The following is a 14,808-nucleotide window of genomic DNA, read 5'->3' as shown; positions in this document are numbered from 1 at the left end:
TCATTTGAAAAAAAATCATTTGAATTTATAGCACCATGAAAAAATTAATTCCAGTATACCTGCAATATCATTTTAATGAATCCTGCCGTTTTTACTTGTTTTTTTACTTGAATTTATAGCACCATGAAAAAATTAATTCCAGTACCTGCAATATCATTTTAATGAATCCTGCCGTTTTTACTTGTTTTTTACGGGTTTTGTGGTAATTGACCTATCACAGGTAGCAGTTGTCTCCATGAAAAACTGTTGATTCCGGTTTAGTTTGAAGGGGGAAGTTCTCCCTGACAATAAAAGTTTGTTTAAATAAAAGGAAAAAAAATCAAAATTACAGACAAATATTGATGGTTGGATCCGTCAAGAATAACAGATTTGTGAATGTCGAGTGATATTAGTGTTTAGAATTTTATTTGTAAAATGGATATATTATAAAACATATATTAAACACCCTTTCTATGAGGATATTTTTATTCATATAAAGTTCCATTAATGAATTAAAATGAAATTCATGTATCAAGATATCTGATGCGGGACTGCTATAGCATAATAACATCACAAATTAAAAAAAAAGAATTTTCCCACATTTAAAAGTTATGTACAGGGTTCATATAGTGTAGATAGTCCATTAAAACTATATTGTTGCTTTTTTGCATGGACCGACCTAGTCTACAACTTACTCTAGACCCGCCATCTGCAGTGTGTGTATCACAGCTGATTCAAGAAGTCTGCATAGCAGACTAGGTCTACTGGAGCTGCAAATGGCTCGCTTCGCTCGCCCTTTCAGGCTGGTTCACAAACCAGCTGCAGATCCCACTTCACGAGCCATTCAGAGTCTGCATAGCAGACTAGGACCGACCGGGTTATAGACCCTTAATTTGCGACTAGATTCACCAATGACTTGTTTATCAATAATTATTGACAGACGTCTTTCTGTAAAAAAAAAAAGCCGTGCTTAATTCATTGAGTATTGAATATTAAAAATACCGGGGGGGGGGGCACTTAATTGACAACTGGATACCATGCGCGACTACGGGGTCTCAAAAAGCACCCAACTTCACGTACTTTTTCCATATTCTGAAACAAAACGATACTCTTGACAAGTATTCCCTGAAATGAACCCCAAACAAGTACAGCGGTATTTTATTGTTGTGTCATGGGTCCATCGTCGGTTTAACCTTTCAACACCTCGCGCAAATTAATAGGACTCGAAAACACGTATAGTGTTGGGGCAATTAAAGAGGACGTTTATCCCTTATGAAACATTTGAGTCTTGTTTTATCATCCCCGCAAAATTTGACCCTAAACACGTATAGCTTTCCTAGCGAAATAGATACCCTTTTTTCATTAATTTTTTGTTTTTGACACCCTTAACGTGCCATCCCAGGACCAAAATCCAGTTGAAACGAATTAGAGCAAAACCAATTGAAACCAGTTGGCCAACTGGTTTCAATAGGGAAATTGGAACAACTGGTTCCAATTGAAAACCAGTTGCCAACTGGTTCCAGTTAAAACCAATTGGGCAACTGGAACCAGTTGGCTATTGGTTTCAATTGGTTTTCAATTGGTTCCAGTTGTTCCAATTTCCCTATTAAAACCAGTTGAATCCAATTGGAGGCAACTGGTTTCAATTGGTTCCAGTTGAAACCAATTGGAGGCAACTGGTTTTCAACTGGAACCAGTTGAAACCAATTGGTTTCCAACTGGATCCAATTGGAACTTCCTGTTGGAATGAACTTAATTAGTTACAAATTAATTAGCATTTGCACTAACTATTGCTCATGCCAACACAGAAGCAGTGTTATTTGTCTATTAATACCAATGTAAAGGGCATTGATAAAATACAGACTTTCATATGTATATATTCATATTGGAGTTCTTCAAATATATGTATTATTATTTGATGTAATTTGGTAACAGTTAGTGGTGTACTAATTATCTTTGAATCTGTTTTAATTATAATCTATAACATTTATGAACATGGTTTTCACTGCTAAGTATTGGAAACACTTATCTGAAAAAAGTGTGGAACTTCAAATTGAAAAAAATTAAATAGATACATTGTAAATTGTGATGAATCTCATAAAACATTAATCTGTGCACACTGGCAGAAAATATGCAAATTAACTGGTTTCAATTGGATCCAGTTGGGTAACTGGAAAATTTCCAATTGGAAACCAATTGGAAATCATTTCCAGTTACCCAACTGGATCCAGTTAGGATTTCCAGTTACCCAACTGGTTCCAGTTTTATTTCCAGTTACCCAACTGGTTCCAATTAGAATTCAGTTACCCATCTTTCCAGTTAGAAGTCATCTCCAGTTACCCAACTGGTTCCAGTTAGAAATCATTTCCAGTTAGGATTTCCAGTTGCCCAACTGGTTCCAGTTAAGATTTCCAGTTACCCAACTGGTTCCAATTAGAAATCATTTCCAGTTGGAAGTCATTTCCAGTTACCCAACTGGTTCCAGTTAGGATTTCCAGTTGCCCAACTGGTTCCAGTTAGGATTTCCAGTTACCCAACTGGTTCCAGTTAGAAATCATTTCCAGTTGGAAGTCATATCCATTTACCCAACTGGTTCCAGTTGGGATTTCCAGTTGCCCAACTGGTTTCAATTGGTTTCAACTGGAAATTGTTAAATTCCAGTTAAAACCAATTGAAACCAGTTGAAACCAATTGAAACCAATTGAAACCAGTTGGAAATCCAACTGGTTTCAATTGGATTTTGGTCCTGGGATATATTATCTTGAAAAAGACATCTTTTTTACGTGTTTTTTTTTTTTTTGGGGGGGGGGGGGGGTCGCGCATGGTATCCACTCGTCAATGTAAGTGGCCCTTGGGTAAAAATAACACTTTGTTGTTTCAGATATTAAACTCTTGTTTAAATAACCACTTAATTGACCAAGGACTGTGTTTGCACATGGACCTATTTGTACATGGTTTGCACGAGTGGTGAGAGAGGTAACCGCTGGACTGAGACTGTACTACAGAGATGTGGCTAGTCTTTAGACGAGTGGCAAATCAGGTAACGCCTCCACTACAGACAATCAATAATGGCTGTGTTCACATGAGTGACAAAGCAGATTAACACGTAGACCAAAAAGCTTCACTCTCTGTATTTTGGTTGTTCCGCTGAACTACGTTGGTTCCACTCACCAATGGGGATGATAGTACTAATGTCAGAAATTGTTGAATAAATCCCAAGAAACGACGGTTATTCCTGTCTAATCAATATTAATGGGCTGAGTTCACATGAGTGACAAAGCAGGCGACAGCTGAACTACAGAAAATCAATTCATGGGCTGTGCTCACAATGAGTGACAAAGCAGGTAGCAACTGGACTGCGAAGGATTAATATATGGGCCGTGTTCATATGCCAATGTTGTGTGTGTATATAGCTGTATATATTTATAACTGATTGTAGGATGAATGTACAGTTTCAAAATTTGCTCTTCAGTGTGTTTGATTTCTCTTATACTATTACTTGGATCGAATGCCGGAGAGGGAGGGTAGGGAGCCAATACACGTTTTAACAATACGATTTATCACAACAGATCTAGAGCCCTGCCACATTTTGTTTAGAAAATTAAGGCAATGGGAAGTAAGTGAGACCCCCTCCCCGGTTCAATCCATTGACTCATATATAGCCTTCATTTAAGAACATAATAGGGTCTAATAAAATCCCATGAAAATCTGCCAAGTCGGCAACGGATTGTCATTCATGATATTTTGGCAAAATTTCAATTCAACAGTGGAGTTGTGGAAACATAACTTGAACAGAGTCCATGCAGGCCACGCAGCTGACGTTTAACAGGTTTTGCGAGCGAGAGCAAACAGGACGAGGATAAAATAGTGAATCTTAAGTTTATTATGTTTTAAAGGAAACCTTGTGAGCCAAATTTTTTTTTCTATTCATCAATCTTTTTTTTAAACAAATGCACACACAGTTAGCATTGTGCGTACAACATTTCCATTTATTTGAATATTCATTAAGAGCATGCCGATTAGAGATAGTGGACATAAGTGCCGTTGCCGGAGATCGAACCCCTGACTTTTATTCAGTTCAGTTCATTTATTTTCCATTAAAAACTCAATCAAAATAAATACAAAATTAATAACTAAAAATCGGAAGGACCCCAAGAAAAGCATAGCTTGCGAGGACGGGGCCCTGAACAGTCATTTACAAAACAAAACAGATCTTACAATGTTAAAGCGTATAAAGCAGATAAAAAAACTGTCTCATATACACACACACAATCGCATCAACATACCAACACACACCCATATGCAAGAGTAAGAAAGAGAAGGAAGCGATCGAAAAAGAAAAGGAGAGATAGGGAGAAAGAAAGAGGGAAGATAGAGTTGAGAGGGAGAAAGAATACCCTCTACTCAGTGCACATTAAACGTTTAAACAATAATTGTTTACATAAGTATTTGAATCTCGTTAAAGTTGAAGAATTTTTCACAACATAATTAACAAATTCCAATCATGAACACCCTGAAATCTTATTGTATGTTGGGATAATGAGGTACGTGCAAAAGGAATAAGAAATTTTCATTTGTTTCTGGTCTCATAAGAATGATAAAAAGAATTTGAACATATCATTGAATATTGATGGAAGCTCTTTTTTATGAAAATTGAACATAAATATTAAATTGTTTACTGTTACATGATCAAAAACAGGAAAAAAAATTAGGTCACAAAACAGAGGAGTACTTGGTGTCATGTATAGAATGAGTAATTATACGGATAGAACGTTTTTTAAGAATATGAATTTTGTATAGGTGTGTCTTGTAAGAGTTGCCCCATATCATATTACAATAATTGATATGTGGTAATATAATACTGTTGTAAATAGTTAATAAAATAGTTTTTTGGTAGGGTGTTTCTAAAGTGTGTTATAATACCAACCCCCCTTGAGATTTTAGAACAAACATGAAAAATGTGGTGAGACCAATCAAGCGATTCATGAAGTTTGATGCCTAAAAATTCTACAATATTACATTTCTTAAGAATATCATTTTTAATATACACAGGGGAAACCTAACAAGAAACTTTTTTTCTGTGTGGAATGAAATATTATGTAATGTGTTTTATCAGCATTTAAAAAGAGTTTGTTACAAATATATACCATTCAGTTAGTTTCTCTAATTCAACATTAATATTACAAATCAGAATATTTATATCTTTGTGAGATGAAATGACGGCAGTATCATCAGCAAATAATGAAAATTTGAGAATATCTTAAGTATGTGTAATGTCATTTATATACAACAAAAATAACAGTGGCCCAAGCACAGATCCCTGTGGAACACCAGTATTTATATATGAAAAATCGGATGCTACACCATCGACCATCACATACTGTTTCCTTCAAAATAACTACTAAACCATTCAAGAGATACACCTCTTATACCATAATAATACAATTTTTCAAGCAGTATGTGATGGTCGATGGTGTCAAATGCTTTGGAAAGATCCATAAAAAGCCCACAGCAAAATTTACCTTCATCAAATATACGTAATATATAATCTGTAATATTTAATATGCTTAAAGAAGTAGAATGTTTTTTCCGGAAGCCAAATTGTTCTGAAACTAGGAGATTATTTTTGGATAAAAATTTATAAATTCTTTTATACATGATTTTTTTCGAGTAATTTTGAAAAAAAGTAGATAAAAGTGCAATGGGTCTGTAATTTTTTATACAGTTAACTGGACCTTTCTTATATAAAGGAATAACTTTGGCAATTTTAAGTTTTTTGGGGAATACTCCTGATACAAGAGAGTTATTATAAATACAACACAAAGGTTAAAAAAATGTATACATTTTTCAAAACAGAAGTTAATACATCATCTGGGCCTGTTGCTTTAGATGATTTAAGTTCATGGCAAAGATTAATAATTTCAAATGGAGAGGTCGGATTCAGAAACAAAGAGGACATGGAGGGTGTAGTCAAAAAGTCTTTAAATGACTTAGTTGAATTAGGAATTGATGCTGAAATATTTTCAGCCATATTGATAAAAAGAGAGTTGAAAGCTTGTGCTTTATCTTAATTTAGATGAATGGAACGATGAATTTCCATAAAACATTTTTTGTGGTAGCGAATTTTGTTTATTTTTCCAAGTAAATTATTAATTTCTCGCCACGTTTTAACCATGTCCCCCTTGACTGATAAGAATATCATAGAATAATATTTTGTCTTTGACGCTCTAATTATGGAAGTTAATCTATTCTTATAATCATAATATTTCCTTTTTTTCCTTGTATTCAATGTATTCATCGTACCTTTATACGTTCTTTGTTTATGTTATATTGACCCCAATATACCATTTGTAATCCAAGGTTTCTTAAAATGTGTTTTACAACTGCGTGGTTTTGCAGTACAGACAGGAAAACATTCATCATATAACATACAACATTTGGAAATGAAAAAGTTGTAACATATATTCACATCATCGTTACTATAAACTGTCTCCCAATCAACTGTACTAAGTTTCTCAAACATTGCTATTCCTCTTTCATTTACTAATCTATTTTTATGATTCTTACAATAATTATGTGTTTAATCAGACCCCTGAGACAACTTGGCCACGTACGGCACCTCCTGTTTAGTTTAGAGTAATAAGAATAATAATAATAATGATAATAATAATGATAATAATAATGATAATAATAATAGTAATAATAATGATAATAATAATAACATTAATATTAATGATAATAATAAATAATAATAATAATGTTTTATTTACCCAGTAGCCACTTCAATCATAAGACTGCTCTTCCAGCGGGCCCTGCATAACATAATGTTATTATAACCCTTCTCCAATCTAAATGCTGAGCGCCAAGCAGAAGGTCCCATTTTTTATAAGTCTTTGGTATGACTCGGCCGGAGATCGAACCCACGACCTCCTGTTCATGAGGCGGACGCTCGACCACTCAGCCACCATGCCCGGTATACTATGTTATACGGTGAATTGCATCATATTTCAAGTTATGATGTTGTAATCTCCATTTCACCTACTACTAAATTAGTATTAAAAATGCTTTTGTAAGAAAAGATATTCACGAACTGCTTGTTCGAACCTAAGGTAAGGACTATCTTTGGGGAAAGAGGGAGAGATATTAGGGTGATATTATGCTATGCAGACTCTGAATGGCTCGTGAGGTGAGATCTGCTACTGGTTTGCGAAGCAAACCAGCCTGAAAGGGCGAGCGTAGCGAGCCCTTCTGCAGCCTCAGTAGACCTAGTCTGCTATGCAGACTCGTTGAATCAGCTGAGGTACACACTGCAGATGTGGGTCTACATTTGTAGACTAGGGTGATATCGGCTTATCTGCCCAGAGTAATGTAAAGGCTTGGTCACACCGCCCGAGCGTTGTTGGAGCGGTCGTGGAGCGGAGAGAAAAAATCATCACCGATCGCTACCGTTCACCATTTTCGATTTCGATTGTTTTTATTTTGTTTTCGATTTTTTCCCCAATTTTGTGAGCGAAATTCGACCCTCTCTCCCTACCGCTCCACGACCTCTACAACAACGCTCGGGCGTTGTGACCAGGCCTTTAGGGAAAAGGAAGTTTTTGAAACCACAACGGAGATGCTTTCTGGAACGTAGGGAATCTATTGTCAAAAGCAACTGATGAAAAAAGCAGTCTTTGTCGAAAATCAAACCAGCAGTGTCGACCATCGACTCTCAACAATCAACGTGTATTTGCAATATTTCGTATGATCAGGAGCTAGCTGTTGCAGAAAAAGTTGCATTTGAAATGAATGCAAGTCAAAATATCAAGTGCAAGTCCCAAAATCCAGCCCATTAAAGAGTGGATTTTAGTAAAAAGAGAACAATCCAACAACCATAGCACTGGACATTTCATTAAAATCAGATGTCAGATAAGAAAGTTAAGATTTTTTCAGCTTTTGCTTTTTTCACAAAACAGTTATAAGTACATATGCAAATGAGAGCAACTATGATGTCCCTCACTATTTTGTTTGAATTATACTGTATATTTTAATGGTGATCCCTTATATTCAAGCACAGCAAAAACTGTGGTGTTAACCGGTGCACATAGAGAACAACATCAGTTATTTTACACTGGTGATAAATTGGGGGTGTTAGTTTTACACCTATAGGTGTTATTACAACACCTATGGTTGTTACATTTACACTCTTTGTTGTCATGTTCAATCTCTAGGTTGTTATTTTAACACCTCAGGGTGTGGTCCTCTAATAACACCAACTGGTATCAGTTTTAACACTACAGTTTTTACAGTGAGGATTCAAAGTTCACATTTAGGAACAAACTGAGATAATTCATATTTCACATAATGAAATACTAAAGAATTAGTGAGTGATGTCATCAGTTCCCTCATTTGCACACCGACCAAGAAAGGTGCATATAATAGTTTTGTGAAATTAAGCAAATCTTTCATGACTTTCATATTTTACATGCGATTGGATGAAATTGTCAGTGCATTGCTTGTTTTATTTTTTCCCTTTTCATCCCATTCAACTTTCTGTTTGGGTGGACACACCCCTTTATGGACAGACTCACAAAGACACCTTCTATCACTACATGAACAGTATTATTTTATATAATTTTTAATGAGAATTAATAATATTTAATGTCTTTTTTCTTTCTATCGTGAAAATTAGCAGGTTGTCGGTATCAATATCAATGATAACAACTGATTGTAATAAAAGATTTCAAAAAGATATATTGTTGACAATGATGACAATAACAAAAATAATAATGGTCATTACAATACAATAATGATTAATAGTACAACTATCACCCTTTCTTTGTCATTAAAAAATCTTGAATACAAATCAAAATTATTCCATGAAGAAAATGGCAAGTGCTTGTCCGATGAACGCAAAAATTAAAGGTGATAACAAGTAAAATTCAAATAAATATTTGAAGTAATCATCGATTCTTGACAGGAAAGAAAAAACAAAATGCCTGAAATAGATTAAAAATGTATGAACCTGAATATCACTATATTAAAGCAAAAAATAATGTTAACACTGTAGGCCTATTCATGGTTTGGCAAAATCTATCAAAGAAAATAGAGCTGTGGATTTGTTAATGGACAAGTCCACCCCCAAAACTAGCTGATTTTAATAAAAAGAGAAAAATACAACAAGCATAACACTGAAAAATTCATCAAAATTGGATGTAAAATAAGTTATAACATTTTGCAGTTTTCCTTAATTTTACAAATTAGTCATATGCACATCCTGGTGGGTTTGCAAATGAGGGGACTGATGACACCACCTACTCACTATTTCTTTTGTATTTCATTCTATAAAATATTTTAATTTTCTCCTCATTGTCATGTGAAACAAAGTTATATTCCTCCCTGAACATCTGGAATTACCACTGTAATAACATTTTGTGGTTCAGTCAAGTTTGTCATTATCAAATCTATAAAAATTGATATAATTCAAACAATAAAAAAACAAAAGAAATAGTGACTAAAGGATGTCATTGACTCCCTCATTTGCATATCACTGAGTTGTGTATATAACATTTTGGTTAAAAATAAATTAAACTTTGAAATGTGATAACTTATTTTACATCAGATTTGGATGAAATTTTCAGCATTATGCTCACTTGATTTTTCTCTATTGATTTAAATTTAACATTTTCTGGGATTTATGACCACAGATATTATGTAATGCCCCTAAAAATTGCCTGTCTTGTATCCCACTTTTCCCCAACCTGACAGTTGTTGCCAAAGGCTATTGCAGCTTGGCCAAGAATTTGTCGGGGGAGGGAGGGGACACATCAGGTTGCTCTCCCCAAAAGATATCTCTGTTACAGCCATTTCAAATGCTTTTCACCAAATCTGGGGTCTGCAAGCAATGATCAACTCCCAATGAAAGCCGACGCCCAGCTGACTTCAAGCTTGTATTTTGTGATGTCACATATATATGTACATGCCAAGTAATTTCAATTAAAAAAATGAATTTTTCTCAGAAAGTTGGATATAATTCAACTTGGCCAAAGGAATAAACACTGAAATAGGTACAAATAACAGAACAAATTAATTATCAAAAGTATGACAGAGACAAAATATATAAAAGGTCTAATTAAATGAAAGACTTTAAGTACAGTTTAACCTACATGCTTTATAATGTAAAATGGATATCAAGCATAATAGTAAAAAAAGATGGTGTATTTACACTGAATTTGTAACAGAAATAAAAAGGAAAAAAATTCTATATTGTTCAAAATAGAAATCAGAGATCAATACAATATCAGGGCCCTGTTGTACAAAAATTTGCGATTGATCCGATCAATCGCAACTATGGACAGCCAGCAATGTCAACATCTATTATACATGTTTGTTCAAAATATTTTCTAGCTGTGATGTATATTCATGCATTCATTGTTTTCTTGACAATTTGGTGTAATCTCCTTTGTTTACAAAGAACATTTTGCAAATTTTTCGTAGAAAAAATTATGACACTGATTTTCATAGAGTTACTGACACTGACAATGATTTCCATAGAGTTACTATTGATCCGATCAATCATAACTCTTTGTACAACAGGGACCTGGAGTCATTTTGCCCAATTAATCGTGAGTCTGGCAGCCAATGAGTAGCACCACACCCGTCGGGGGGGGGGGGGGGGGTGCCAGGGCCACTCACATTGAGGAGTGGATACCATGTGTGACTGAAAAAACACGTAAAAAGAATGTCTTTTTCAAGATAGGGCACATTACATACGTAACGTAATAAGAGTGTAAAAAACACTAAAATAATGAAAAAATGGTATATAAACAGAGAACAAGTATATCAATTCTACTTTCCAACATTATAGAAATATGTCGGAGTTGGAATATTTTTTGCGGTCATTCGGTCAAAAAGTAAAAGTATTGGCTCTCATTTGTTATACAGTTGGAGTCATAAGTAAATTGTGATAAGACCACACTGAGAGAACATGACAATCCCTTAAATTGTTTTATACCAAATTTGTTGTGACCGGTCAAATATTTTTGAAGATGTGTAAGATTGAACAACTTCGATAAAAGGACACTTTTTATAGAATTTGCACAGATAGACAAGTAGTAAACTATTGACTCTCAACTTCCAAAGTAAATGTACTTGTATTTGTCCTTACTGTAGATCAAGTTAAAAAAAGTGCTAACATACTAGCTTGCAATTTTGAATTGCAAAAAGTTGGTAAAATACATACAAAAATAAACAAACAAATGCCCACTTTGAGAAATTTCTGGTTGCCTGGGTTAAAACAAGAAACATACATGTTTCAATACTAAATGGAGACCTGAAGAAAATTTGCAATGGCCCTGGGCCATCATTGATATCCAGCCTCGGCTTATAAAAATAAATTTGTTATAAAGAATAATGGACAGTTAAAAACAATATAAGTCAGTATTACTAACTATCTTGTATTCTTTACTCAGTAAATCCAAATAAATAAAAAATTGCAATGTCTGTTTGGATTGTCTTTTGTTTTACATATATATAGGCTAGATATTAGAAGACAACATTTTAATTATTTTTTTTGAGGAATACCATTTGGCACTTGATGTACAAAAATTCAATTCATTCCAAATCAAACGATCAATATTCATGTACTGTAGATATTATCAGCTGAGAAGAAATTTCTCCAGTCATTATCCAATATTAAAAGCTGTATATTTCTACATGTATATCAGGAAGTTTAATCGGTTACACTTCATAATTCTGAAGGTTCTTTATTCCGAAAGTTCGTAATTTTGAAACATGTAAATTACCTATACCTTGATGTTTGTTAATCTAAAAACGTAAAAGGGTTCGTTAATCTGAACATTTGTGGCATTATTCCGAAGGTTCGTTATTCCGAAGGTTCGATAATCTGAAAAGGAAATAAGGTTCGATGTTCCGAAGTTTCATTTATCCGAAAACGAAATAAGGTACGTTAATCATTTCGTTTTCGGATTAATGAACCTTCGGAATTACGAACCTCATTTTGTTTTCGGACTACTGAACCTTCGGAATAACAAAGCTTTGGAATTACGAATGTATGCGGTTTAAATGTAACATACACTGAAGACAATTAATAATGGTATAACAACACATGCCAATAAATCTACAGCAAACATCGTAAAAAAACCCCCAATAAGTTACATACAAATGTACATGTTATATGAATATTGATTCTATCTGTTCAGGTGAGAGGCTCCGGGATTCATTAAAGTGTTTGCAATGCCAACTTGTCACACTTGGCACTGCTACATTTTATCTTGATTCTCTGGCCACTATTTTGACCTACATGTAGAGTCTTGATCTGGAACTTTGAAATGTACTGGCTATATTACTACATAAAATTCTATTCTCTTCTCGACTACTAATAAATTCATGTATTTACAATGGAAAAATTGGACAGACATCAATGACATGTTCATTATGTTGCCTGCCAACTTTGCCTGAAACATACATTTATACACATATGCATTTGTCATCAGAGATACAGTATTCTAAGTGTAAGGGACAATACTGCACAAATTGAAGATATGATATGCCCATCAATCAAGCCTGTCAGACTAGTGGGATAAAAATTTGGACTGTACGAATTCCTCCAAAATAAGGATGATTGATTACTCCAGTTTTTTAAGTTTTTAACAATCCAAAGTCATAAACTTGTATCAGGTCTCATGATTCTTATACCGACAGTTAAAATGAATTTATATTTCAAAGTACTAGTAACTTCAGGGCCCCATCTTACAAAGAGTAATCGATCAAATCAATCTCAAGAAGGCCTACATGGAAATCCATCAAAGACATAATTTTTCCTAAAGAAATTTGCACAATGTACTTTGGAAAACCCAAGAGAAGCATATATTGAATTTTCAAGAAAAATATGAATGAATAAATCCTACCTAGAAAAATTTTTCAAAACGTATTTTAGATTGTGGCGTTGCTGGCTTTCCATAGTTGTGGTTGATAAAATCCCAACTCTTTGTAAGATTGGGCCCTGGTTCTTCACTTTATACCAATTTCCCTCACTTTTTTTCTCTGAGACATACTGGCGTTGATTATGTAACACGCCCCAGACTTGGGGGTGTTGCACAATAGGTTGCTTCAAGCCGCCTCGATCATAAAAATCCCCGTTAAATTACGAGAACTTTTTTCGGCTTAAAAAAATACCCATTAATTATTCCTGCATTCACACTGCCCCGAAACGTACCTTCCGGGATAATTTCCTGAAGTTACGAGCATGCGCAGTATGGTCTGATAAGCAGGCAAGGCGCAAGATTAAAAAAATCACTAGCCCAACAACACTCCTGGGACAAAAGTTCCTGTAAATTGCTTTCACATTGCCAAAATACCTGCGACCTTGGAAAAATCCCCGCGAAAGTTCTCGTAATTTCGCCAAGTACCTACTATTTAGTGGGTATTTTCTTTCGGGGAAATAACGCGTAGTTTGCTTTCACATTACCAAAATACCTGGTATTTTCTGATCGGGGTACATTTCCCGAACTTCGAGGCGGTCTGAAACCACCTAAAGACATAAGTTGTACTTAATGCCTAGTTGCATACAGTATAAAAGGCATGACCACACTGGTCAGATCATGCAAAAATTATACACTAATGTATCTACATGTTTCCATCAATAAGATTGTGCGCTGCACATCATGTACGTGTCGGCATTTAAGTGGAACTCTAGGTTATAAATCTTTGCGAAACACCCCCTACATTGAAGACTGCCACAAGTAGTGTTGCTTGTACATTAAATTATTTTCCATACAATAAGCTCCTTAGTTGATTTCGCATTGCACAAACTTTGAAGGATAGGGCAAAAAATTATGGCACTATATAGCATGATCATTCTTGTATAGAACCCAAGCCAAGCAAGTTCCAAATCAAAAATGTGCTCAATTCTTCTCATAGTGTAACTTATGACGGTTTCACGGTGAACCATGATACCTACAATGTATAGTAGTGGATCGTATTACCGAACACTTTTCATGAATTCAATCATAAAATTCATATCAAACACATTCTCATGAAATTCACCAAACTTTCACAATATTACCTGCAAAATATAGATACATGTATGTAAAAATTTTGCCAAAGTCGTTTTCCTTTTTTACGATATAGCCTCGAATTGGACCCCTCTTCGCATGTGAAATATTTTGGTCACTTGAAAAAGGTAACATATTACCGAACGTGTGTTTTCTATGGGACAAGTTGAGAAAACAGCAAAATCACTGATGAGCTATTTTGACCATATTTGATTATTTTTTGAATATTAAGACTATAAAAGTGTGTTTTGACCATTTTTCATCATCTCTCTTTTCAAGATCCCTTTGGAAGGATGTTGCAAAGTTTTGAGCATATGAAATTATTTTCTGACGCGTACGATGCGCGCGTTCTGTAATACAAGGCCAGTTGGTAATACAATCACTCACTATACTAAACTATTCTTTCATAGATTTGTCAATTAAGTACAACTTTCACTGGCGGCAGACATTGTGTGATACTACATGTAAATAAACTCTATGGAATGTGATTTACAATGCAGAGCTGCCAACCAAAAAAAGAATATTTCATTATTTTTAAAGCTGAAAATCAGTATTTTGGTGAGAAAATCAGTATTTTCAAAGAATACCATAGGACCACATGTAAAGCTGAAACTTAAGAAATCAGTATTTTGCATGAAACCATCACTATTCTTCTCTATTTTCAGTACTAAATACTGAAAATCAGTACTACTTGGCAGCTCTGACAATGGCATTGGCAGAGACGATCACAATGAATTTATTTACAAAACAACAAATTTCTACCTTTATCACAGCA

This window comes from Lytechinus variegatus, chromosome 13, assembly GCF_018143015.1.
Source record: "Lytechinus variegatus isolate NC3 chromosome 13, Lvar_3.0, whole genome shotgun sequence".
In the NCBI taxonomy this organism is placed as follows: Eukaryota; Metazoa; Echinodermata; class Echinoidea; order Temnopleuroida; family Toxopneustidae; genus Lytechinus; species Lytechinus variegatus.
The sequence above is the reverse complement of the archived record's forward strand: the minus strand, read 5'-3'. Positions refer to the sequence as shown.